Consider the following 25,585-nt stretch of genomic DNA (forward strand, 5'->3'; position numbering starts at 1 on the left):
TGAGAACAAAGGTCAACTTTTGGGACAAAAAAGATGTAACTCATAAATACAAAAAGACTGCAAATGTATATATCATATTCTTGGAGCACAGTACAGTACAATTAGAAATAAGCAATATCTCCAGTCATATGTTTTAAAAAGAGTTGTTATAAATAACACCCGGGTCAGAGAGATCAGTTAGAACAGAAGAGAATTTCTTTTGAGCAATGAAAATATAAAATCAACAGCATATTGAGATGCATAGCAAAGGAGTAGTTAAAGTGAACTTTATTGTTCTGAATGTAAACCTAGAGTACAGATGCTAGAGGCGTAATACATGGCCTTTACCTAGCCATCGTGGATTGTCCAGGTTCAGCTGAGGAGGAACCTAATTTCTTAACAGATAAATTAGGCTCTGCATTCTCAAATTTCATTTGTATATCCGTACATCATTCCCTTCTTCTCTAGCATCCTAGGGAAGTTGATGATTATATGAATTGGCTGGAAGACTAAGATATTACCTACCAAGAAGGAAAGTAGGGAAAATATTCAATGCACAAACATGAAATAAGCACGAAAAAGGTCATTTATCCCCACACAGAAAAAGGAACGCTAAGCAAAAAAGAATCAGAGCAAGCATTACAGAATGTTTTGAACAGACTTTGGTAGCTTGCTTATAACTACTACCGTTGTGATCGTATGAAAACAGTTAGCTAAAACTCATTGAGTTGTAACAGAATTTGGAAATTCTGCTAATGAGTCATTTCACATTCTCTTCTGCGTTGGATATTGTCCAAGCACACAGTCCATCTCAATTTTTTTTTTCTGGTGGCCTTTCACCTGGCATTGATTGATTTGCCCAAATGTAGGTGCTTCCTCTTGCCATTGTTGCTCTGGGGGAGGTGGGGAGGTGGCAGAGTTTGTTATTGCCACTAGCTACTTAGTAGAAAATTCCACTGGTGCAATTTCTTTAGATATTTCAGCATTCATACGAACAATGCCAGAGAAAGAAAACACACAAATGAGACAAAGGCAGTCATGGGATCCTGGTATAAGCCCATATATTGAAATGTCTACTCTAACCCAAGTTATGATTATGTTGGGATGGAAGGTTGTCCTTTACCCTTTCTTGAGATCATATCTAATCACCTAGAAGGTTGCATCCAAGAAAGGCCATCAGATGAAAACTACATCTTCTACCAGATGTGACATTAGCTCTTCAAGCTCAGCAAACAATCAGGGGATTCTTGGCAATAAATAATACATGGCCAGAAGCTGCCCCCCAAATTTCTGTCATGATTAACTGTCATGACAGCTGTATAGGTCCAGTGGAGGGTAGCGAGATAGAAAAGGAAAAAAATGGAGAGGAAAACATAAAGGGGAAACAGGGAAACATAATATATTCAATCTCTACCTAAAGAATTGAGAAAAGGAAAAAAGTTATCAGGAAAGAGAGGGGGAAAAAAGGAACCAGAAATTATTAAACTAAAAATAGTAATTAAAAAAACTATAAGAGGGGAAAGCTAGAAACAAGCCAAGTGTCCTACAAATAGGATATTTGTAAGCTCAGCATATTCTGAGAGATAGATAGATGTACATATGTATATGTACAAATGCATACCTATATAGTATATGTCTGTTTGTATGCCACCCTTGACTTTAAAGAACAATTGCAAGGAACTATCTGTACTGTTAGAGATGGATTACTTGGTATTCCATGCCTGAATGTGGGGTGTAATTGGTGGTAGCTAGAGAGAAGAGAGATCAATCAAATAATCAATAAATATTTTTGTTGTTCTTCAGCTGTGTATGACTCTCGTGACCTCACTGGGATTTTCTTGGCAATGAAATTGGAGTGGTTTGCCATTTCCCTCTCTACTTCATTTCACAGATGAGGAAACTGAGGCAAACAGGGTCAAGTGATTTGCCCAAGGTGTCACAACTAGTCAGTATCTGAGAACAGATTTGAACTCATCTTTCTGAATCTAGATCTGCTCACATTTCCCCTGCACCACCTAGCTGCCCATAATAAACGTTTATTGAGCACTTATTATGGGCCAGGCACTATGCTAAAGACCCAAAAGATGTTTCTTCTCCTAAGGAGCTCACATTCTAATGGTATCCTATTTTCCTGACTTCCAGCTTCCAGAGGGAAGATTCATCATCCCAGACTCTCTTCCAGTCTATGAAGAGGAGAGAGTCAGGGAAGAAACCAACATATAGAGAAGCTGGCACTTTGATCACGTCCCTATTCCCCGCTTTCCACCATAGGTAACAAGAAGAACTTCCCCTTGAGTGAGATCTAGGACTCTCTCTTGGTTGAGCTGAGTTACTGGCTCCCAATGGGAGAGCTCCTTCATTCTGTATTGTCTGATAAGTATTTTCCCATGTATACTTTCTCTGATTCCTTTTGTGCTCTCATCGTGAATAAATGGGCTTATCTGCTGTTTGTTATATGTGTGTTCATGGTGGAACTGGCATTTAGTAGGGAGTCAACCCTTGGATATATAGCTTGGAGTTTTCCTTCACTCTTAAGGAATAGCTGTCAGGAGCATGGCTCGGGTCTAAAAATTACTTCCCCAGATGAACAACATTTCAGGGAGCAGATAGAGTTCTACCTCAGTATACTATCTCTCTGAGGAAGGCAGAGTGGCCAGTCTCTGCCCTCCGCTTCTTCCCTTCCTGGATGGAATCAAAGTTTCCCTTGGAGAAATATGAGGAAAGATTCTACTTACCTTGCTGTATATATGTGTGTACATGCATATACATATATGTATATCATGCATATGTTACATATGTATGTGTGTACACATGTATGCAATATGTGTTGTATTGTTGGAATAGAGGGCGATATGGCATATGCAGCGATCCTAAAAACTACAGAAAAGGAGATTTCACACTTGGGAAAATGTCACTAATTTAAGGCTGACATAAATCACTCTTCACCAGTCTCAGACTAGAAATTAATAGAGGCTACAATAGAAGAAGACATGTATGATCCCAACCTGAATTTTATTTAACAAATGTCTGGAACAATTTAGGTTTGGGGGGATCATGACTCCCTCTTATGCGATGTCTATAGAGAGTTCTATTTTTTGTTATTTATTTATGTCACTTATTTCACCAATGCCCATTTATATCCACTGTAGCACATGCCCACTTTTTAAGTAATGAGTAAGGTATAGTGGCAAACGCATTTAATCCCTGCTATTGGGGAGGCTGAGGGGAGGTTGGTAGATCACTTGAGCTCAGGGGTTCTGGGCTACTCTACTATAGAGTTAGAGCCCACAGGGTATCTGCCCTAAGTCTAGCCCCCTGAGCTAGGGGCCACCAGGCTGCCTAAGAAGGGACAAGCTGTTAAAGGTTGGCTTCCAGAGTAATCATTAGTGAGATTGGGCCAATTAGTGGCCATATTCCTCTTTCAGCCTGGGCAAGACAGGAAGACCAGTCTCAACAAAAGTTGATCTACACATATGTACAGTGGTACAATGGACAGAGCACCAGAATTGGCATCAGGAAAAATGGCCTCAAACACTTATTAGTTATGTGACCTTAGGCAAGTCATTTTATCCCATTTACCTCAGTTCTTCATCAGCAAAATGGGGACACATTGGAGAAGGAAATAGCAAACCACTCCAATATCTTTGCCAAGAAAAGCCCACAGACAAAAGTCCGTGGGATCACGTAGAGTTGGACACAAATGAATAACTCAACAACATATGTGTATGTTCAGGTATATGATAATCATAATAATAGCTAACATTAATATGGGGTTCTCTATGTGGCAAGCTCTTTATAAATAATATCTCATTTGATAGAACAATTCTGGCAAATAGGTACTATTATGACCCCCATTTTACAGATGAGAAAACGGAGGCAGGCAGAAGTAAAGTGACTTGCCTAGGGCCACACAGCTCATAAGTGTCTGAGGCCAGATATCAGCTCAGGTCTTCCTGACTCCAAACCTGCTGCTCTATCCACTGTATCACTCAGCTTCCCTGGGGGAGATAGGATGCTTTGCATGAGGAACTATAGAAGAAAGCTGATGGCTAAACTAAAGAAGCGGAATAGCAAACAGTAAAGTTGGGAAGGCAAGTTGCTAGGTAGTCAGCTGCCTAGTCAAACAAAGGTCTGGATAGTTTACCATAGAGGCAATAGTCACCTTCACCTTTATTAATATCTTGAGAAAGTGTAACATAGTAGATAATGAGGTTAGATTTGAGTCAGGAAAACCTGAGTTCAAGTCCTGCCTCCGACAGATATATTAGCTCCCCAGCCTGATAATTGTCTCAGACTGTAAGCTACAAAGGACTTAATGATCTACTCCACACTGAGAGTTCTCGATATTGATAAAATCATGGGCTTGGGGAAAAAAATATATATATTTGGGAGACTGGGCGGGGGAAGAATATTCTAACCAACCAGTAGATGGGTTGGATGATGGCCAGGGAATAGACAGTTTCATTCTCTAATTCCCTGCCATCTTCTCTAACAGCTATGCCAACTACCTCTACCCCTCCCCAGCCCTAGTTCTGGAACTATGATTAAATCAATTCTGCCATTTTTTTTCCTGGAAAGGTTAGATCAGTCTTCTCCCCCCTGCTCTCATTCACCATGCTTGGAACTTCCCAGACTGCTGGGAAAATGCACTGGCTTCCATTTCTCCTCTCTGTGCTGCTCTCCCTTTTAGAATAGAAGCCCCTTGAGGGCAGGGAGTATCTTAGCTTCTATATTTGTGTCCCCAGCACTTAGCCCAGGCTTTGGCAAAGAGAAGATACATAAAAGATTTTTTCTTTAATTTTTTCACTCAAGAAGAGATGGGCCAAAAGGGGGAAGAAAAGACCCTAAGTGCTCCGTCAATGAACAAACTAGCAAGTCATCAGATTGGCTCTGAGACTACAGTTTGTGAAGCGCTACAGATGTATCGGACGCTATCCCTGCTTTCAAAGAGCAGCCTAGTTAGGGAGCCAACATAGTGTCAAAGCTAGGTGGAGGCAATGTAGCTGTCTAAGGCTAAACACACAGTGGGATTCAATGAGGAATACTTTAATATTCAATGAGGGATACTTTAATATTACTTTTTTTTTAACTCTCATCTTCTTAGAATCAATACTAAGTATCAGTTCTGAGGCCCAAGAGCACTAAGGGCCTAGCAGTTGGAGTTAAGTGACTTGTCCAGGGTCACTTGGCTAGGAAGTATCTGAAGCCACATTTGAACCCAGGACCTCTTGTCTCCAGGTCTGGCTCTCTAGCCACTGAGCTGCATAGACATTATTACTTTTGATAAAGATATATGTTTGGTGACAAAATGCCATGCTCTGGGGCAGTTTGATATTTAATAGCCAGTATTTAAATAGCACTTTCAAGTCTGCAAAACACTTTATATATCTTATTTTGATTTGATGAGTCAACCAGAGGTGTGCTGGAATCAGTCAGGAAAGCCAGTTATTAAATTTACAGTATAAGCTTTTACCTCAGAAATAAGCCCATGTTACAAATCAGAGCTTGCATTATTTGGCTGAGTTTCTAGACTTAAGAAAGTGATAGAGAGGGGCAGCCAGGTAACTTAGTGGTTAGTGCCAAGACTGGAGAGGGGCGATCCTGGGTTCAAACCTGACCTCAGACACTTCCCAGCTGCGTGACCCTGGGCAAGTCACTCAACCCCCATTGCCTAGCCCTTACCGCTCTTCTACCTTGGAACCAATACCCAGTATTGATTCTAAGACTAGAAGGCAAGGGTTTGTTTGTTGGTTTTTTTATGAAAGAAAAGGAGCTAATAGGAGAAATGCTAATAATACAAAGTAAACTTAAAAGTATGGCATGCACACAATTGGTTTCTGGAAGGTCAGTTCTTACATTTACCAGCCCACTTGTTTTATAATAAAGGAACTAAGCCCATTGAGGAGAGTAATAACCCAGTAAGAAGCATCATTTTAAAACCTTGCCTACGGCACCCAAGTGCCCTTGCTCTGAAATGAGATGCACACAGAGAAAAAAAAATAACTTACAACACAATTACAATACAAACAAGTAAGACGAGTGCCAGATGAATGGCATCAATGATGCTATATGAGTTCAGAAGAGGGAGAAATCTCTACCGGCTAGAGTGATTCTGTAAAGGTATCCTGGAGGAGGTGAGACTTGGGCTGGATCTTGAAGGATGAATGGAATCTGAATAGGTAAAGAGGAAAGGAGAAAGCATCCGGGTCAATCAGTCAGTAAACATTTATTTAGTCCCTACAATGTGCCAGGCACTGTGCTAAGCTCTGGGAATACCAGGGAAATGATGAACAATGGAATGGAGGCAAGAAGGCTCCAGGCATATTCTGAGAATGCTAAGAAAGACTAGGCTCCGTATATCAGAGAGGAATTGTAAGTGTCAGGGAGTATTAGAGAATAAGATTGAAAAGTAGGTTGAGTCCAGATTCTAAAGAGCCTGGAATGTCAGGCTGAGTGCCGATTGTATCCTACTGCAATGTGAAACCATTGACGTTTTCTGAGAAGGGAAGGGATATGGTGATAAAAGGGGGAGGGGTGGAGTAAAGCTGGGGAGCCTGCTATCAATTGGATGTGTTCCCCATCAATTTGATAAGGTTATAGATATGGCCCTTTGTTTGGTGGCATCAGTACAGCGCCTCCCCATGGAGGGTAGCATGAATACTGGTACCCTGCAGAGAAAGCACAGGAAACTCCTCTTATTTGTCTCCAATGGCATTCTAGCTCATCTCAAATTTAAGACTCTTCAAATTCAAGAATTAGGGTATTGACCTCCTAGAAAGAGGCTTCCTCAGTAAAGTAGTTTTTAGAGAAGGGGGATAAGGTGAGAAGAAGGATATTCAGTACAGTATAGGTTGGATGGGCATGAAATTGCTTGTTCAGAAGCCCCCAGATGAGTTTGCCTTCTAAGAGAAGGCTATTGGGATACTCTTTGTTGGGATTGTATCTCTGCATAAGCTCCTATGAATACTTTGCATGTGATGTATTTTTTGTGGAATGAAACAAAAGCTGTCCTATATCTGATGTGCATCTAATACCTTGTGTGCTTGGGTAGACATTTATTACCTACATTTGAGAAAACCCAGATATAAAGCATCTGATGATTTATTTAGACATTTTCCTATAATAATTCTGTAGAGGCAACAGAGTCAGAGAGAAAAAATGACCCTCAACCATCATTCACTAGATTGACTGAGCAAAGAGACTTTGGAGAGAATTAGAGCACCAATTATAAAGATCAAACATCAAGGCTTCTCTTTAGGTGTCCCTCTTTTTGCCTTTAGGCTCTTGCTTCTAGACAAACAGATTTTCTTCCCTCCCTTTCCTTGTCTTCCCTTTTAAAGGCCCTATTCTTCCTATCCTTGGCTCTAGACCCAGCTGTCTTTATATTTTTTAAAGGCACAACCCAGAGCCAGGGACATGCTGGTTAGATCATTTCAGAAATAAGTCTCCTGGCTACTTTTTGCCTTAAGGACCTTTATAATAAATCACATCAGAAGGTATTTTTTGCCTCCTTCATACACATTTACACAAAACACATGAAAATGGCCAAATATACATAAACACACAGAAATATCTTCAAAATCTAGAGTGAAACTGACTTCCTAGATAGTCTTAATTTCTCCCTGTGACCACGGAAGCTTTCCAAGTCCAGGCAGTGTAACTCTTTCCTTCTGGGTAATTAGAAGGAAGCAGTGTTTGCCTCAAGATCTCTCTGTCCAGAAAAGAAGACCACAAACATGGGTGTGATTTGTAGGTGGCAAGGAAAAGGGGGTTAAAAGGTCAAATATAAGGGACAAAGCCCTTCTGTGCCATGGGAGCAACAGACACCTAAGGACAAAGCTAACTCACAGACCTTCCCATGTCGTCTCTGATACTTCATACAATTCACAATTATCTCATTCCTGTCTAAAAGAAAAATTATTTGAGAAACTCAGTCATACTAAGGTATTTTTTAACTTGATATGAGGAAATATTAAACTCAAAAAAAAGCAAAAAACTCTTACCTGCTGTCTTAGAATCAATACTAAGTGTCTTTTCTATAAGGGTTAGGCCATTGGAGTTAAGTGACTTGCCCAGAGTCACACAGCTAGAAGGTGTCTGAGGCCAGATTTGAACCCAGTACCTTCTGTCTCCAGATCTGGCACTCTATCCACTAAGCCACCAACCTGCCCCCAAAATTAAACTTTAATAGCTTGGAACTGCACCAAGACTTTGGAATATACTCCCTTCCTCTTCCAAGGATTGTTTATATGTTAATTATTCAATTTGCATATTCACTCCAGGGAATGAATCTTTAATAGTGGAAATTCAAGTCCTGAGACAAACTGGTGGCAGAGATATTTTTGAGCAAAGAAGATCTCCCCTCCTCTTAAACCACAGCACACAGGATAGCTGACATTACACTGTTGGAAGGGACCCCAGAGACCATCTAGTCCAATCTGGACAGGTACAAGCATCCTCTCTACAACATCCCTGGAAAATGGTCCTCTAGTCTCCGTTTGAAGACCTCCCATCATGTGGAGCTCCCAGAAGTCCTGGAGAATGGGACTTAGCTACCAAGCAAACCTCAGGCAGGAAGGCAGACATATTTTTCAAAGGATCTGTATCCTGCAGTGACTGTTAGACCTGAGCTCTCTGGATATCAGACCATTCTTAAAGGTGGTACATAATTCATTATGCCCCATCCTCCTTCATAAGGGGGTGGGCAGCAGTGGCATACACTGGTAAAAGCATTACTAAGTTAAGAGTTGGAGGTCATGGTTTGACTTGTATTAATTAGCTACACGACTGTCCCCAAATCATTTTATGTCTCTGAGTTTTATTTCTTCATCAGTAAAACGGAGATAATAATAATTTGTACTATCTTTCTTGAATAAATAAATGATGGAGAGTGTGTTTATGAAGCATTTACTATGTGCAAAACACGATGTTAAGCAGCAATCTGTGCGTTCCATGAGGAAAATATTTTGTAAAGCATAAAGTATTTTGTTAACATGAGTCATTATTATTTTTCAGTTCCCAAGAATAACCACAATGCTCATTGTTTCCCCCCACCCTCACCAGGGCATCATCCTGAATAATCCCCACAATACCCTGAGCAACAGTCCCAATTCATGACTTCGAGTTTTGGCATGTGCCACTCTAAGCTCAGCTGGGGCAAACAGATTTATAAACTTGGGCCAATAATTTCATTATATGTAGTATTCAGCAAGTTAGAGTTCCTTTTACCACATCAAACATTGACCAGGAAGTACAAATACCCAGCTTCTATTCTCAGCTCTGTCACGAACAAGCCATGTGACCTCAGACATGTCACAACCCCTTGGCCCCCCAGTTTCCTCATCTGTAAAGTGACATTGTTGTACCTAGCTCTGAAAAAGATTCTGATTCTTTTCCATCCCTGGACTCTTATTGTGTGTACAGTCTCCTCTGTGTGGCAAAAAATGAAAAGGAGAAAGCAAGATCCCAGCCCTAAAGGGATTTATAATCTAACGGGAAAGATAAAACCCACACGTGGGATATTTAAAGAATGAGATCAGAGTATATAGTTAAGTGCTGAATTATTTATAAAGACTAACTCTTCAAAGAGTTCAAGTGAGAAAGAAAATAATGAAGTAGCCCTCCTCCAGCCCCCTAGATCAGCATTGGTGAATGTTTTTGAGATTGTGTGCCCAAATTGCAACTTCACACTGCCTGTGAGCTCCTCTCCTCCACCCCTACACCCCACACACACATTATCCCAGAGAGGGGAGGGAAGAAGTGTTCACAGTGGACAGCTGGACAGATAAGCAGTGCATGTGAAAAATATCCTTAGGCTTGATGGAGAGGGAGAACGGAGCAGCCTTCTCCCTGCCCCCTGGGTATCCATTCCACAACATAGCCAACATAGCCCTCGATGTTCAGTGATTCAGTGCCTACGGACTATCAACCCAAGTGTCTTAGCCTGAAATTCAAGGACCTTGAAACTATTCCATTAAAAGGTATTTACTTTGTAGTAAATTATTGTGATGGAATACTATTATGCTATAAGAAATAATAAACAGGCTGATTTTAGAAAAATCTAGAAAATTTACATGAATTGATGCAAAGTAAAATGAGCAGAACCAAAAGGATAATGTTCACAGTCACAGCAATATTTTCTTTTTTGGTGAACAACTGTGAATGGCCTACTTATTCTCAGCAATGCAGTGATCCAAGACAATCCCAGAGACTCAAGTTAAAAAATGCTATCTGCCCTCCAAAAAAAAGTCCAAAAAACTGATAACAGACTAAAAGCAAACCAAAACATACTATATTTCACTTTCTACTTTTTTTTATTTGAGATCTCTTCCACAAAATGACTAATATGGAAAAATGTTTTATATGATTGCACATGTAAAATCTAGATCAAATTGCTTATGCTGTCAGGGAGAAGGGATGGGTAAGAGGGAGGTAGGGAGGGAGAAAGAGAATTTAAAACTCAAAACTTTAAGAAGGAATGTTAAAAATTGTTTTTACATGTAACCAAGGAAAAACCAAAATATTATTTTTTAGAAAAGGCAATTGCCTCAAGGAATCCAAAAATATAAAGATAAGCCAAAGGCATATGCCAAAATATTCATAGCAGTACATTTTATGTAAGCCAAAAAAAATTGGAACCAAATTAAGGTTCATGAATTGATAAATAACTGAACAAATTGCAGGATATGAATATAGTTAAATATTATTGCACAATTAGAAATATGATAAATTCAGAGAAGCTTGGGAAGACTTACATGAACTGATGCAAAGATAAGAGAGCCCAGTAAGAATAATATATGCCATGACTGCAATAATTTAATGAAAACAACATGAGAAAGCAGCTAAACTTGGATTAAACAATGGCAAATCTTGGTCCTGGAAAGCAAATGGTGAAATGTATTTCCCTGCTCTTAGCAGGGAGAGAAAGAACTTTGAGTACTGAATGTTATATACCCTGACAAATGGGCTTGCTTTGTCTATTGGTTTTGCTTAATCGTTTTTCATATTTATAAAGGAGAACTCACTGAAGTTGGGGGTTACCAATGTTATAGGGGATCAGGGATCCTTGCTGGAGTGACAGTGAGAACTCTTGATTGGTCCCTAATCAGTCAGTCAATAATCATTTATCAAATTTAGAACTGGGCTACAAAGAAAGACAAAAGACAGTATCTCATCTTTAGGCGCTCACTGCATGCAAATCAGAAATAAAACATGCAAATCAGTAGGTGTAGTGATTAAGGCTGAGCAAATGATGATTGGCCAATGAAAGTCATGGGAAATGGACTCCTCTTGTAGAATCCCAACTCCTTCCTCCTTCCCCCACCCCCAGCTCAGTCTATAAGAGTGCTGGACCCTTCTGTTATCAAAAACATTCAGCATCTCTAGACCAGTGGCTCCATTGGAATATGGGCTCAGGAAGCCTTTCCCCGTCTCCCTTATTAGCTAATATTAGTTAATGCCTTAGCTACTCTCAGCCACACAATGATCCAGGACAATTAGGACAAAGAATGACATTCACCCCCCCCAGAGAAAGAACTGTTGAAGTCAGAATGCAGAGCAAAGCATACTATTTTTCTCTTTAGTTTATTTGTACTTTTACTTTGGGGTTCCAGTTTTGTATAATTATTCTCTTATAATAATGAACATTATGGAAATATGTTTGGCGTGATAATACATGCATAACCCAGATCAAATTGCTTGCCAGCTCCAGGAGTGGGGAGGGAAGGAAGGGGCAGAGACAATATGGATCATATAACTTCAGAAAACTTACATAGAAATATGTTATTACATGTAATTGGTTTAAAAAGTATAAACAACAAAGAAAATAAAGCTAATGCCTTCTTTTTGTTGTTATTTCCCATTTCCCATCTATCTTGTTAACAGTATAGCTTAATCGCACATAATTGTTAGAATGTTGTCTCCTCCCACCCCCTTGCTTTGTACTATGAGTTCCTTGAAAGCAGAGCTTGGCTTTTGCTTTTCTTTGTACCCTCAGTGGTTAGTTAGTGCAGTGCCTAGCTCAGAGTGGGTGCTTAATTCACATTTATTGACTGGCTAACCCCTTCAGTTTCTGGCTGAGCTGGATATTATGGCTCTCTCTTCAATAAGAACATTACCTGATCTGTTCATCTAGAGTACTAATGTGGCCTTTCAGCAAGGTTCACAGCCATTCACTTAAGTTTGACAGAATCCATTTGGCTCCTTCTGGGCCATGACCCTAAGGACGTCACTTGGACAAAGGAGGACCTCTCCTATTCAAAAATTCTTCCTGGCAGGCTTGGTCAGGGCCTCTTAGAGCTTGGTCAGACATCAAAGATGCCAAGGTCAGCCACTGCATCCAGGGCCATCACCTGTCATCCTGACTTTTGTCTTGCTTCTGGACTTCAAAAACTTTGGAAAAGAAAGTGAGGCTGAGGACTTTGTGTGATTCTGCCTCACTGAAATCCAATTTACCTGCAAGACAAGAGAAGACCCTGTGATGTCACTGGTTAACTTTGAAAACAAAGGACCAATGACAGCAACAACAACCTGCTTCAGAGATAGCTTTCCCAAGACAGGGAACCCTTCAGTGATCAATGTGGTACACTACTAAGATTCCTCTGGGAATCTAATTGAAAAAAGTGGTCAGAGGAAAATATCAAAGAATGTGCCGTCAGGGATGTTGGCTGGCTGGCCTTTTCTTTTCTCTTCTCTTCTTTTTAACCTTTACCTTCCCTCTTAGAATTAATACTGTGTATTGGTTCCAAGGCTGAAGAGTGATTAGGGCTAGATCCTCATTGGAGAAGATGTGGCACAAGTGCAAAGCTGGCACTCCAGGAGCCTCTCCGTTCCCCCTCTTCCTGGTATCTGAGGACATTTTTGCATGCCCCTCCCCTCTGTCTATCCTCTCAAAGCAAGAATTTTCTCCCTCAGTTCTCTCTAGTAATGTGGGGCTCGAAGACAGCTCGATTTGCCCTCTGGGCACTTGAACCCATTAAAGGTTCACCAATGCTGGTAGGCAATAGCTTAATTGTATATAATTGTTTGAATGTTGTCCCCACCTCCCTTAGATTGTGCTATGAGTTCCTTGAAAACAGAGATTGGCTCTTGCTTTTCTTTGTACCCTGGGTGGTTAGCTAACATGGTACCTGGCTCATAGTGGGTGCTTAATTCACATTTATTGACCAGCTGACTAACTGGAGGTTAAGTGATTTTCCCAGGGTTACACTATTAGGAAGTGTCTGAAGCCAGATTTGAACCTAGGACCTCTAATATCTGGACCTGGCCCTCAATCCACTGAGCCACATAGCTGCCTCCCTAACCTGACTTTTTTTCATAAACAACAAACTTAGTCAATCTTCAGATCCTTTCTAAGGCATGCTATGCTTCCTTTATATAGGAAAAATCTTCCCCAATAATTCATTTTAACAATCTTTCTGATTTTGAACTTTGTCAACTCTAAAGGGCCACATCCTTACAAATATATATCAGGTTGTCATATGATCTGTTTTATATATATATATATATATATATATATATATATATATATATATATATATATATATATCATATTCATCACATGCGCAAATGCTAGCTGCTCCACCAAGGGCCTTGGGATATTCAAGATCAATTGAGGGGAACACCCAAGGTAACTCAGAACTCACCACCACAACCTCCTATACCTTAGCCCTAGATCTCCTCCGGTCATTACTGCCCCCTATCCTGTTGTCTCCTTTTCTCTGCCCTTGTGTAAATGGAATTTTGTACCCCAGGACTACATTCCCCAGAATTCCTTTAATATTTCCCTGAATTCCTTTCTTCTATGTCCTCATGTATGTCCTGATGTTTTGTTGTTAAAAGTTTCTGTGAATTCTACCCTTGCCCACTTCTTCCCACACTCTCCTCCTTGCTCTCTTCCTGCTTTTCACAGGCCAGGCAATTCCTCTTTACTAAGGCTATTCTTTCCTCTGCTTCAAGTTATTATTAATAAATCTTATAAAAAATAATACTTGAAGTATTTGGATATTGATTTTTAAGCTTACATTTCTGGCGACCACAAAGGGACTAACCAATCTCAGTGGGATTGATGAGATCCTGCACCAGCACAGAGGAATTGAACTTGTTTGAGGCAACTGTTTGACATACATCAGAGGCCCATCTTCTCTGCACCACATTTCTACCTAGTATCTCACTTTGGCTATTCTGGCTCCCCTAGCACTGAGACCAAAGGTAAAAATCAGACCAGGGGATGCTATTTCCTGTTGGCTGCTAAAAAAAACTCTGGTGCCTTTTCTATCTTTCATAGTGTGGCGATTTCCTGTAGTCCTGGCTGCTGTAAGTGCAAAATTGATACTACAGGTTTGTAGGACATAAATCACTTTAATTGGGCCCTGATTCAAGGACCTGTTATAGGTTTATTTTTCTTTTACTTGGAATTTTTACACATAAGACTTTGATATTTTATATTTCATCCAGGGGTTGTTTTTCCCTTTTATTTGGATTTTTTGATGTTTTTTATTTCTTTTGCCAATTGATTCACATACCTCATATCCCAGTCATGCATCCCTGAGTGATCCCTATTTTTGTCAATATCCTCCTCAGGGGGGATGTATTATTATCCTACAATGCAAAGTTTAAATTCTTTTGAGAATAATTTTAGGGTAAGAAACTTGCTACCTCCCAGAATCTAGAAAGTGAACTATTTGGAGAAGGCACCATGAAGATGCCTGCAGAAACCACATGCTGCACCAAAAGAACCAAAATGAACTTTGGGATATGGTAAATTGAACTTTGGGGGGTTGAATACATTTGTTTTGAATGTACACTCATACCAAAGGGGATTGCCCCCAAACTAACTTTTTTGTCAATGTACCTAACATTGGTTTTGTTCTTTTTCTCTTTTGTTTCCCTTTTATCCCCATATTATTGTTATTTCCCTTTAGAAACTGCAATATTGTATATACCTCTAGTTAAAGTTATGTTAGTTGTTTCCATGATCCATTGGGGCAACTAGTCTCCCAAAGGATCTGGGGCGGGGGGGCAGGGAATGTATAAATGAACAGAATTTTGTACCCCAGGACTACGATCCCCAGAATTCCTTTAGTATTTCCCAGAATTCCTTCCCTCTGCATCCTCACATATGTCCTGACATTTTATTGTTAAAAGTTTCTGTGAACTCCATCCTTGCTTGTTTCTTCTTGCACTCTCCTCCTTGTTCTCTTCCTGTTTTTTGCAAGCTGGGCAACTCCTCTTTACTAAAGCTATTCTTTCCTCTGCTTCAAGTTATAAGTTATTATTAATAAATCTTATAAAAATAACATTTGGAGTATTTGGATATTGATTTTTAAGCTTATACCCTTTAAGAACCATCTTACTGAGATATAGTAGAAAAGTTATTTAACTCAGGTCAGAGAACCCAAATGTGAATCTTAGCTCTGCCGTTTATTATATTTGTACCCTCTACAGGTTCCATTGTCCTCATCTATAGGACCAGTTAGGTGATGGGCCTGGAGTCAGAAAGACCTGAGTTCAAATCTGGTTTCAGACACTTAAATTGTGTGACCCTAGGCAAGTCATTCAACAGCTGTGTTTCTCTGTTACCCCATTTGTCAAATCAAGGTAATAATAGCACCTACCTCCCAGGGTTGTTGTGAAGATCAAATGAGATAATCATTGTAAAGTGCTTAGTGCTTGACACATAGTAGGAACTACATAAATGTTATTATTATTATTATTACTTTTGTAAAATTAAAAAGTTAGACTAGATCAGTGGCCTCCAAAGGCAGAGCTGAGGCACTGGAATTACCCCAAGGGTTAAGTTCTCATTCAAGAAGTAGGTGACATCCCACCCTCCCCACTCTAGCCAATTACAGGTTTCATCTGCAATGTGACCACAACTAAATTTATCCCTCAACACTCCCCCACTCTGTCCCCTCTCTCTACTCTTCAAACCACCAATCTCCCCCCCTCCTAAACTAGACTTCTGCCTTTCTGAGTAGTTATGATCTAACTACTACCTAGGCAACCACAGCAATAGCTTCATAGATGCTACTGTGAAAATTCCACCCTTCCCCAAGTGGATCCATCCCCTACCTCCAGATCACCCCATGGCTATGACAGAGGACAAGCTCTGTGCCCCCAGGCAATGACAGGTGAGTAAGAGCCCTCCCTCCTACTCTTCACTTTGGATAGGACAGAGTAAGTCACACAGGATGATGAGCCTTCAGTGAGTTTCTTTCTTTCTTTTTTTTTTCTTAAACCCTCACCTACTGTCTTAGAATCGATCCTGTGTATTGGTTCCAAGGCAGAAGAGTGATAAGAGCTAGGCAATGGAGATTAAGTGACTTGCCCAGGCTAGGATGTCTCTGAGGCTAGATTTGAACCCAGGACATCCCATCTCCCCATCTAATTCTCAATACTCTGAGTCACCTAGCTGCCCCCATGGATGAATTTCAAGAGATGACATATCTCATCACATTATCTTTCCCAAAAGACTTATTGCTCTTCTGAACTTCCTGCCAAAGGCAACACTAGCCTGACAGTCACTGGATACCGTCATTGGCTTCTCCCCCTCCTTCTTCTTCATCCCACATATCCAATTAGTTGCACTATCTTCTCCATTTCTCCTTATATATCTCTTCCATCCATCCCCTTCACTTCACTCACACCTCACATTTGAGTTATTATAGTAGTTTTCTATTTGCCTCAGGATTCTCCCCTCTCCACTCCATTGTTCACACCCCTGCCAAAGTAATTTCCTGTAACTCTGGGGTGGCTATGTCATTCCCCCTCTTAATAAATTCCCATTGCTCCCTACTAACACAATCATTAGGTGTTTTATTGTTGTTCTTCAGTCATGTCTAATTCTTTGTGACCTCTTTTAGGGTTTTCTTGGCAATGATACTAGAATATTTTGTCATTTCATTCTCCAGTTTGTTTAACAGATGAGGAAACTGAGACAAATAAGCTTAAGGGACTTGTCCAAGGTCACACAGCTAGTGTCTGAGGTTAAATCTGAACTTGGGTCTTCCCGACTCCAGGCATACTACTACTTCACCACCTAGCTGTTCCTGATCAAATATTATTTCATTTTATATCTCATGCTTTTAAAATGCCATCTTTTGGAAAATGGAAAGCAAACTGCAGAAAAAGCTCTTGGGTTCTGTGTTTGCCATGTCACAGTAAAATGAAATACTGTAAAAAAGACTGTCCATCTTTGTGTGAGCTTTATAATGCATATAATCTATATAATTTATAAATGCATATTGATAGATGCATATTAATTTTTTTCTTCCTTTTTTTCTACTGATAGCAGTGTACAATCAAAAAAAAAAAGCTTTGAAACGACTGGACTTGATGATCTCCAACTTCTCTTTTAGCATTAAATGTATGATCCTAGGACTCTTATCTTCCACATTCTGATTCGTAGGGCTGGGAGAATGGGTTGGGATACTCTACTCTCCACTATTTGTTCAGATCACTCGTTGTTCCCTCTTTTTTCAGCAAACACTAAAACGGTCCATTAAAGATCATTCCTTGCTCTTCCAGAATTTATCAAGAAGGGGAATAACTTGGTCAGAGATCAGAGTTCAGCAGGAGTCAGGAAGTCGGACCCCTTCATATCCTCATTGCTATCTTCTAGATTCTTTTCTAAGCCATTCTCCTTTTGTTCCCTGAAAGTTTAGCCCTATGGCCTGGGTCACAGACTTCTTCTCCACTGGCCAGCCTCAACTTATTCAACTCCCATGACCTCCATCTCCAATTTATTTCAGCCATATACAAGAGTGACCATATCTCAGACCAGTCATATCAAATTCAAATAGAAACAGGGGCCACTGCTCGGTACACAAGGACCTTTGTAAGTTGAATATTGACTAAGTTTCAAAATATAATATTATCTATATTTTATTATATTTTTATTTATTTTGTCAAATATTTCCAGTTACATTTTAATCTGGTTCGGCTCAGTGGAGAGGGCTGTGGGCCGTGTGCTAAGCACATGTTTGACATCTCTGCCTCAGACAACTCCTCCCCAATCTCATTCAACTAAATTTGCACCAGGTTCCAGAATTCCTTGTTAAGCCTCTGCTTAAAGGACCAGACCAAATGGCGCCTTCTCGAAGCTTCTCTCCCTCCAGTCTCAAGTGGTCTTTCCCTGTCCCTCTCTCTTTCTGTCCACAGCATCTCATCTGGGGTTGTCTTGTAATGCTTATCTTTTTGCTTATTTCAAAGTTATTTGTTCTTTATTTACATGTCTTATCTTCCCTACACTAGGTTAAACAATCTTCTTTAATAATAACAGGTTTGGAAATATGTCTTGCATGACTGCACAAGTATAATCTCTATCAAATTGCTTGCCTTCTCTGGGAAGGGAGAAGAAAGGGAGGGTGAGAAGATAGAACTGAAAATTTTTTTAAATGAATGATAAGGGGGCAGCTGGGTGCCTCAGTGGATGGAGAGCCAGGCCTGGAGACAGGAGGTCCTAGGTTCAAATTGGGCCTCAGACACCTCCCAACTATGTGACCCTGGACAAGTCACTTAACCCCCATTACCTAACCCTTACTGCTCTTCTGTCTTGGAACCAACGTCCAGTATTGATTCTAAGATGAAAGGTAAGCATTTTCTTAATGATAAAAATGTGTTTTTTACATATAATTGGAAAAATTTTTACATATAATTTGAAAAAAAAACAAATTTCAACATGATAATAATAATAGGTAACATTTATATAGCTCTCATTATGTGCCAGGCACTATGCTAACGGCTTTAAAAATATTATTTGATCCTGATGACAACCCTTAGGTAGGTGTTATTATTATACCCATTTTATTTAGTTTGTTTTAATTTTATTCCAGTAACAAATTTACCCATATGTTTTCCAAGGTAACATGATTCATGTAGTCTCCCTCTCCTCTTTCCTCCCCACTCCCATAGTTGACAAACAATTCCACTGGGTTTTACATGTATGATACCCATTTTATAGATGAGGAACCTGAAGCAAACAGAGATTAAGTGACTTGCCCTGGCTCATATAGCTAGTAAGTGTCTGTGGCTGGATTTGAACTCGGGTCTGCCCAACTCTCTCTCCCCACTGAGCTGCCCCGCTATGTCTTCTTTGACTCTTTGCATCATCCGACTCTCCTAGCCAGCGCTGTACCCATAGGACTGTGCAAAAAGACAATGGCTCAGTATGTGTGAGCCAAGGGAAGTAAGAAAGACACTGATGTAACCTCCTCTGTGCCGAGGTGTTGGGGGAATCACATCTGTTCCCTTTCAGCTGCACTCTTTGCACAGCCCTTGCTCGCTCTGTGCCTTAGAGGAGCCGAATGACTTCACCCAGGGCTTGCACAAGCCATCTCCAAGTTTGGGAATACCCCAGAGCTCTCTCTGTCTTTTCTCTAATCCCTTTTGATCAGACTCCAGTGAGTTTAGTTTTGGGGGGGAGGGGGTAGAGATGGGGGTAGGGCAAGCTTGCTAATATACTTCTAATTTATTATTTAAAAGTTGCCACAGTTCCTGCAGGAAGGTTAAACATAATTAAAAGATGGTGTTCTCCCATGAGGCGTAACAGAAAAACAATGTCTCCGGCATTTCAAAGTCATTTTGGCCAAGCCTCAGTGATCATTTATAAAGTCTGGGATTTATTTGGATTCAATTAGCCACAGAGGCAGCAGCTGCAAGTTCATCAATCAGAATTCGTCCGGCATCCTCAGAGAAGGCAGGATGTTGTCCACCATCCAGAATATTGTGGAAATCCCACCTTGGATCTCAGGGAACTTTCATTAATTAGAATTCCTCACTATTAACTCTATTCTCCTCAAAGCACTTTCAATGGTCATTCTAGCCCAGAGCTTTGAGGTATGAAGAGTGAGTATTATGAGTATGATTAAAAAAAAAAGTATATATACACATATATCCTTTTTTTGTTGTTAAAGCACTGGTGGGGAGGGGGGATGCACTAGGTGGTGCAGTGTGTTGAGAGCCAAGCCTAGGGATGGGAAGTCCTGAATTCAAATGTGGCCTCAGATATTTCTTAGCTGTGTGACCCTGGGCATTCCCTAGTCCTTACCACTTTGTCTGCCTTAGAGCCAATATATTGATTCTGAGACAGAAGGGTAGGGTTTTTTAAAAGAGCATTAGATTTGTACTCAGAAAACTTGTGTTCAAATTGCAGATACAGTGCCAAACCCAAAGTCAGGAAATCCTAGGTTCAAATTTTTCCATTTACACTTGAATTTGTATGATCTTAGAAAAGCTGTTTAATCTCACTAAGCCTCAGTTTCCTCATCTGTAAAATGAGCTGGAGAAAGACATGGCAAGCCACTCCAGCCTCTTTGTCAAGAAAACTCCAAAAGGGGTCACAAAGAATCAAAAATGACTAAAAACAAATGACTATGACTAAACAACTAAACAACAAAAATAGGGAGAATAATCCCTAGAGTACCTCCCTCATTGGGTAGTTGAGAAGATCAAGTGAGAGGATATATAACTGGCTATAAAACACCTTGCAACCTGAAAGTGTTCTATATAAATGCCAATTCTTTTTATTACTACTTAGGAGAACTTAGACAAGTCACTTTATCTCTATATTTCAGTGGTTTCATTTGTAAAAAAAAGACGGGGGTCAGGTGAGGTGATCCTCAAGGTCCCTTCTAACTCTAAATTCTAGGGCCCCTATTTTACAGATGAGAAAAGTGAGCCCTGGAGAATTACAGTGACAGATTTAGAAGTACAGACTTTTGAACGGAGGTCTTCTGATGCCCACCCAGTTTGGGGCCTTCTACTCTATCTAGTTTTAATTTGATGGCCAAACTTTTTGATGGCCTCATTGGAAAACATATTCCATTCCTTTAAGCAGTTCCCCCCTTGTGATTACATTCCAGAGACTGGAAAATTATGCAGCTCTGTCATCAGGCCACAGTTCTGTCTTCCAGAGGACTGCCAAATCTTTACAGAGAAGGTGTAGGCTGGAGACAGATGCCGAATTGGCCAGCAAAGACATTTCTTAGTATGCTGCTCACGTATCTACCTTTCAGCTCCTCGTCACGTGGCTAACACAAAACTAATGTTCTCTAACTTGACTTTACAGCATTCCCTTCCCTACAGAGGTAGGCGGGGGATTCGACTAAAATGCCTTTTCTCTGGTATTTCAGCTATGAATCTACTCAATCAACAAAGTGAAGAATATAACTGGATAGATTTCCCCCCACCCCAAGTTTTGCTAATGCCAAATGACTCAACCACTTTGCTTCAAACTTTCCATCAAAGAACCCTTTGTAACGTTCTTGGGGCAGAAAGCAAATGCTGGAAGTTTGCAGCCTGGAAACATTTTCTGGAAAATGCTGAGCAAGCCAATACAAGAAGAGCTGGATACTGCTGGGAGCCCAGAGAACTGGTCCCTTCACCAAGTTCTGCCATATTGAAAGATCAAGCAAACTGTATATTAACGAGCATTTCCTAAATATCAGCGATATACCGGGCCCTATACTAGGGTCTCTAGGGGACACAAAGAACTATAGGCTGAGTTTTCTAACCTTAAGGAATTGATTCTAGAACTGAGACACAATTCCTTTCAGGGAGACAAGTAGAGAATGATTTAGCTGAATTAATAAGTATGTGTTTATTAAGCATCACGTAACACGTACGGCACTGAACCAGGGGATGGAGATACCGAGCCGACCAAACAAAAAATGGCCCTCCTGTGAGTCAAAGAGCTTAAGTTTTAGATAAATAAGTGTGACATGTGGCCAGGGTCTGGATTTACACTGACTAGGTTCAATCTCATGGGCAACAGGAAAATGTCTTCTTTGGTTCCTTCCCCACCCACTCCCCAACCTTAGCTTTCACTTGGAAATGATAAAAGCCAGAGAGGAAGCCAGCATAAGAGGTGCTGGGAGTGTCCATCATTTCTCTATACCAGTCATTCCCAAACTTTTTTGGCCTACCACCCCCTTTCCAGAAAAAATATTACTTAGTGTCCCCGGTCACATACTATCACCGCTCCCTTACAGTTATTTACAGCCCCCAAATGCACCTGTGGCCATCACTGCAGCACCCACCAGGGGGCGGTGGCGCCCACTTTGGGAATCACTGCTCTATACCTAGATGGCTGCTCTACAGACTTCAGGGAATTTCCCCTTGGATGAGATTTAGGACCCTCTCCCCTGGTGGAGCTGAATAACTTGCTACCAATGAGAGAGCTCCTTCACGCTGCATTGTTTGATGTATATTCTCTTATATATCTTTGGTTTTTTGGTATATATTTTTGTATTTTTTTCTATTTTGTGTATACAAACATATTTGTATATACAAAATGCATTTTGTATATATTCTTTGATTGCTATTTGCTACCCATTTGGATAAATGAGTTTCTTTGCTATTGCCATGTTCATTTTGGAACTGGTATTCAGTAGGGACGGAGTTGGGTACTTCCCCCATTAATGAAACAGTGGTTGGAAGCTAGCTTGGACTTGAAAACCATATCCCCTAGACTAATAATATTTAAGAGGGGAGACCTGAGTTCCTAAGAGAGGAAAACCCGAGTTTCAATCCTTCCTTAGACCTTTGCCCTCTATGTGAACTTGGGAAAGTCAGTTTATTTCTCTTTGCCTCCATTTCTTCATCTGTAAAATGGGGAAATAATAGCATCTACCTCTCAAGATTTCTACGAGGAACATGTAAGATAATATATGTAAGGTACTATGTAAATGTTAGGTATTATCATAAATATTTTTATCCACATATGAGAAGGCGAGTGACTACCTACATTGGAAGTTAGAATTTGAACCCTGGTCCAGGCCTCTGAGTCCACACTTTCTCCTGCATCATGAAGCCTCATCTCTAAGATATATTGTAGTCTTCAATCCAAAGACCTTACATCAAAATCTTACTAAGAATCTACCCTACATGCCAAGCTACCAAGCTCTGGAGGTTCCTGTAAAATCCAGGGTCATGTGTCTCCCCCAAGAAGGAGGCTCAGACATCATTAGGGAATAACTATTCTGTGAGCTACTAAAATTAAAAGAGAAATCTATCAGAGCCTCATTTTCCAGTGAAGCCCAGAATGGGGACAGTCACAGAGCTTACTAGAGAGTGCTGGGTCACCTCACAGCCATAGTTTATGGTTGTGCTTGGACTTTCCAAGAGAAAAAGTCCAAGCCATTGCCAAAAGCCTCAGGATTTTAATGAACTGTCTATCTAACGGGGGGGGGGGGGGGAATGGCCAAGGAGGGTCCAGTTTTTATAGCATGCCTTACCTGACACCTATGTGGGTGCATAATGAACCTGTTTCTAGGCGTACATAATGGAGGACCTTTTCCCCACTACAGAACTCCTACAGGTATCCCCGGACTGTTTCCTGTCTTATTCTTTTTTCTTAATTATTCTGTTGTAACAAAAGCCTTGGAATTGGCTTCTGAGAAGCATCTGGATGTCTATACAAAAAGTTTGAGTTAAAAGAACTCTTGAGCTCTTCCCTTTTATCCAGCGAGGCAAGAATTGCTATGGGCCTGGAGGGCAGAGCTAGTTGGCCAGTTGCCATATGGCTAAGAACACACGGCATCGGATTCTTTCATCTCCTATATTTATTATTTCCTGATCATGGGTGACAAGATCTTCGGAGACAGAATTGACCTGGCTATGACCTTGAAAGTTTTGAAAGGATGAGAAAAGCCTTCAAGGGTCCAGCAACTGTCATGAGTAGGGGGATAGCAATCATGAGAATGGCTCCACTCAGCAAGTGGCCAGGCCAGCTTAGCAAGGGAGAGACTCATCCATGAGCATGACAGGGAGATGCCACCTCTACAAGTGGACATCGTGAGGATTCTGCAAAGGGAGAAAAAAGACCCCCAAGGTCCAAAGTACTAGCCCTCCCTTGGGGAGTTGGCATAGGACAGTAGTGTTAAACTCAAATGGAGAATTTGTTCCTGTCTTGTTTCAGTCATGTTTCACCCTTCGTGATCCCATTTATACTTTTCTTGGCAAAGATACTGGAAAGGTTTGCCATTCCCTTTTGCAGCTCATTTTACAGGTGAGGAAACTGAGGCAAGCAGAGAAAGAGCCCTCTAAACGGTACATAAGGATCTCTCCTCTCCATGCTGACTTAGAAACTTCATATTATGATTGGGGATATAGACTCTAAACGATCACCCTAGTGCAAATATCAATAATATGGAAATAGGTCTTGATCAATGACACATGTAAAACCCAGTGGAATTGCACATCGGCTACAGGAGGTGGGTTGGAGAAGGGCAGGGAAAGAACGTGAATCTTGTAACCATGGGAAAATATTCTAAATGAATTAAATAAATGAAATTTTCCACAAAAAGAAACTTCATATTGATATTATCGACATTTTAATGTCTTTTAACTGATTTTGTTCAATATTTTCCAATTAAATTTTATTCTGGCACTGAGTATTCGATACTTCTCATGTCAGGGGGAGCTATTTTGTAGCAAATCCTTAAAGTTTTAGCATCCTTTCCCCAGGGATCTGGTGAGGGTATACATGGAAGAGTTCATCTCCCAGTTAGAGAGGTCTTTGCTATCACTTCTCAATAAATAGCCCTTTGTAAGAACTAAATGATGTTTGTTGGTTAGTAAATATTGGGGAGATGTTAATAGTTTAAATGATGAGTAGATGGTCTTGGCACCCTAATAGCAATTGTTCCCTCATTGTGGGTCTTCAAGCAAATTTCAGTGGCAACTTCTTGAGTATGCTGTTAAAGAGATTCTTGAGATGTGGCTCGGATCAGATAGTCCTTCAAAGTCCCCGGAGAGTTTGTTTATTTTTTTTTATTTTATTATTATATTATTTTATTATGTTTATTAAGTACAAATATTTGAAAATGGTCCTTGCTCCTACAGGTTGTTTAAGGAAATAAGAGTAGCCCATAGAATAATTAAGGAATGACACAGAACAGACCACGAGAGCCAGAGTGTAGCACAAGGAAGGAGTAGAGTGGGAAGCCAAAGAGGGGAGAAATGACCTGGTCTGGGGTGAATTAGGAAAAATTTAAGGTAGACCTTGAAGGATAGGCAGGATTTGAATAAGTGGACCACAATATCAAAGGAGCAGTGTGAGCAGAGCTGTGGAGGCAGAATTGAACCTGCTTCAGAGATAGTGAGGGAACTGCCAACACATCGAGAAGGCTGCTACGTTGACAGTGATCTAAACTGTCTTCATTCTTAGCAGGGCCATATCTCTTGACTATCACTGGTACACCAGAAAAGTGCACCCAAAGCCTTTGTAAGTCTGAGAAGGAAAATGAGGCAGGAAGTGAAATCTTTATCAAAGCAGGACAAATCAAAGGGAGAAAATGAGCTTTGAAAGAAAAATGTCTAGATTGGGCCATCTTGTCTAGAGTCAACTAGAATAATTTCCAGGACACCAGGACACAGGATAATAAGTGCAGGGGTTTGGGTCTCTATTGTTCTCTCTCTCCTAGAAAAGAAAAAGTTAAATGGGCAGATTCCCAAATTACCCATAGTTGCTCTCAAGAAGAAGTAACCTCAATCCAAGAGCATGCCATCTCCTATTAAAAATATAGGAGCTATCAAATCCGGCCTCAGACACTTCCCAGCTGTGTGACCCTGGGCAAGTCACTTGACCCCCATTGCCCATCCTTAC

This window comes from Gracilinanus agilis, chromosome 2 (genome assembly GCF_016433145.1).
Source record: "Gracilinanus agilis isolate LMUSP501 chromosome 2, AgileGrace, whole genome shotgun sequence".
Lineage (NCBI taxonomy): Eukaryota > Metazoa > Chordata > Mammalia > Didelphimorphia > Didelphidae > Gracilinanus > Gracilinanus agilis.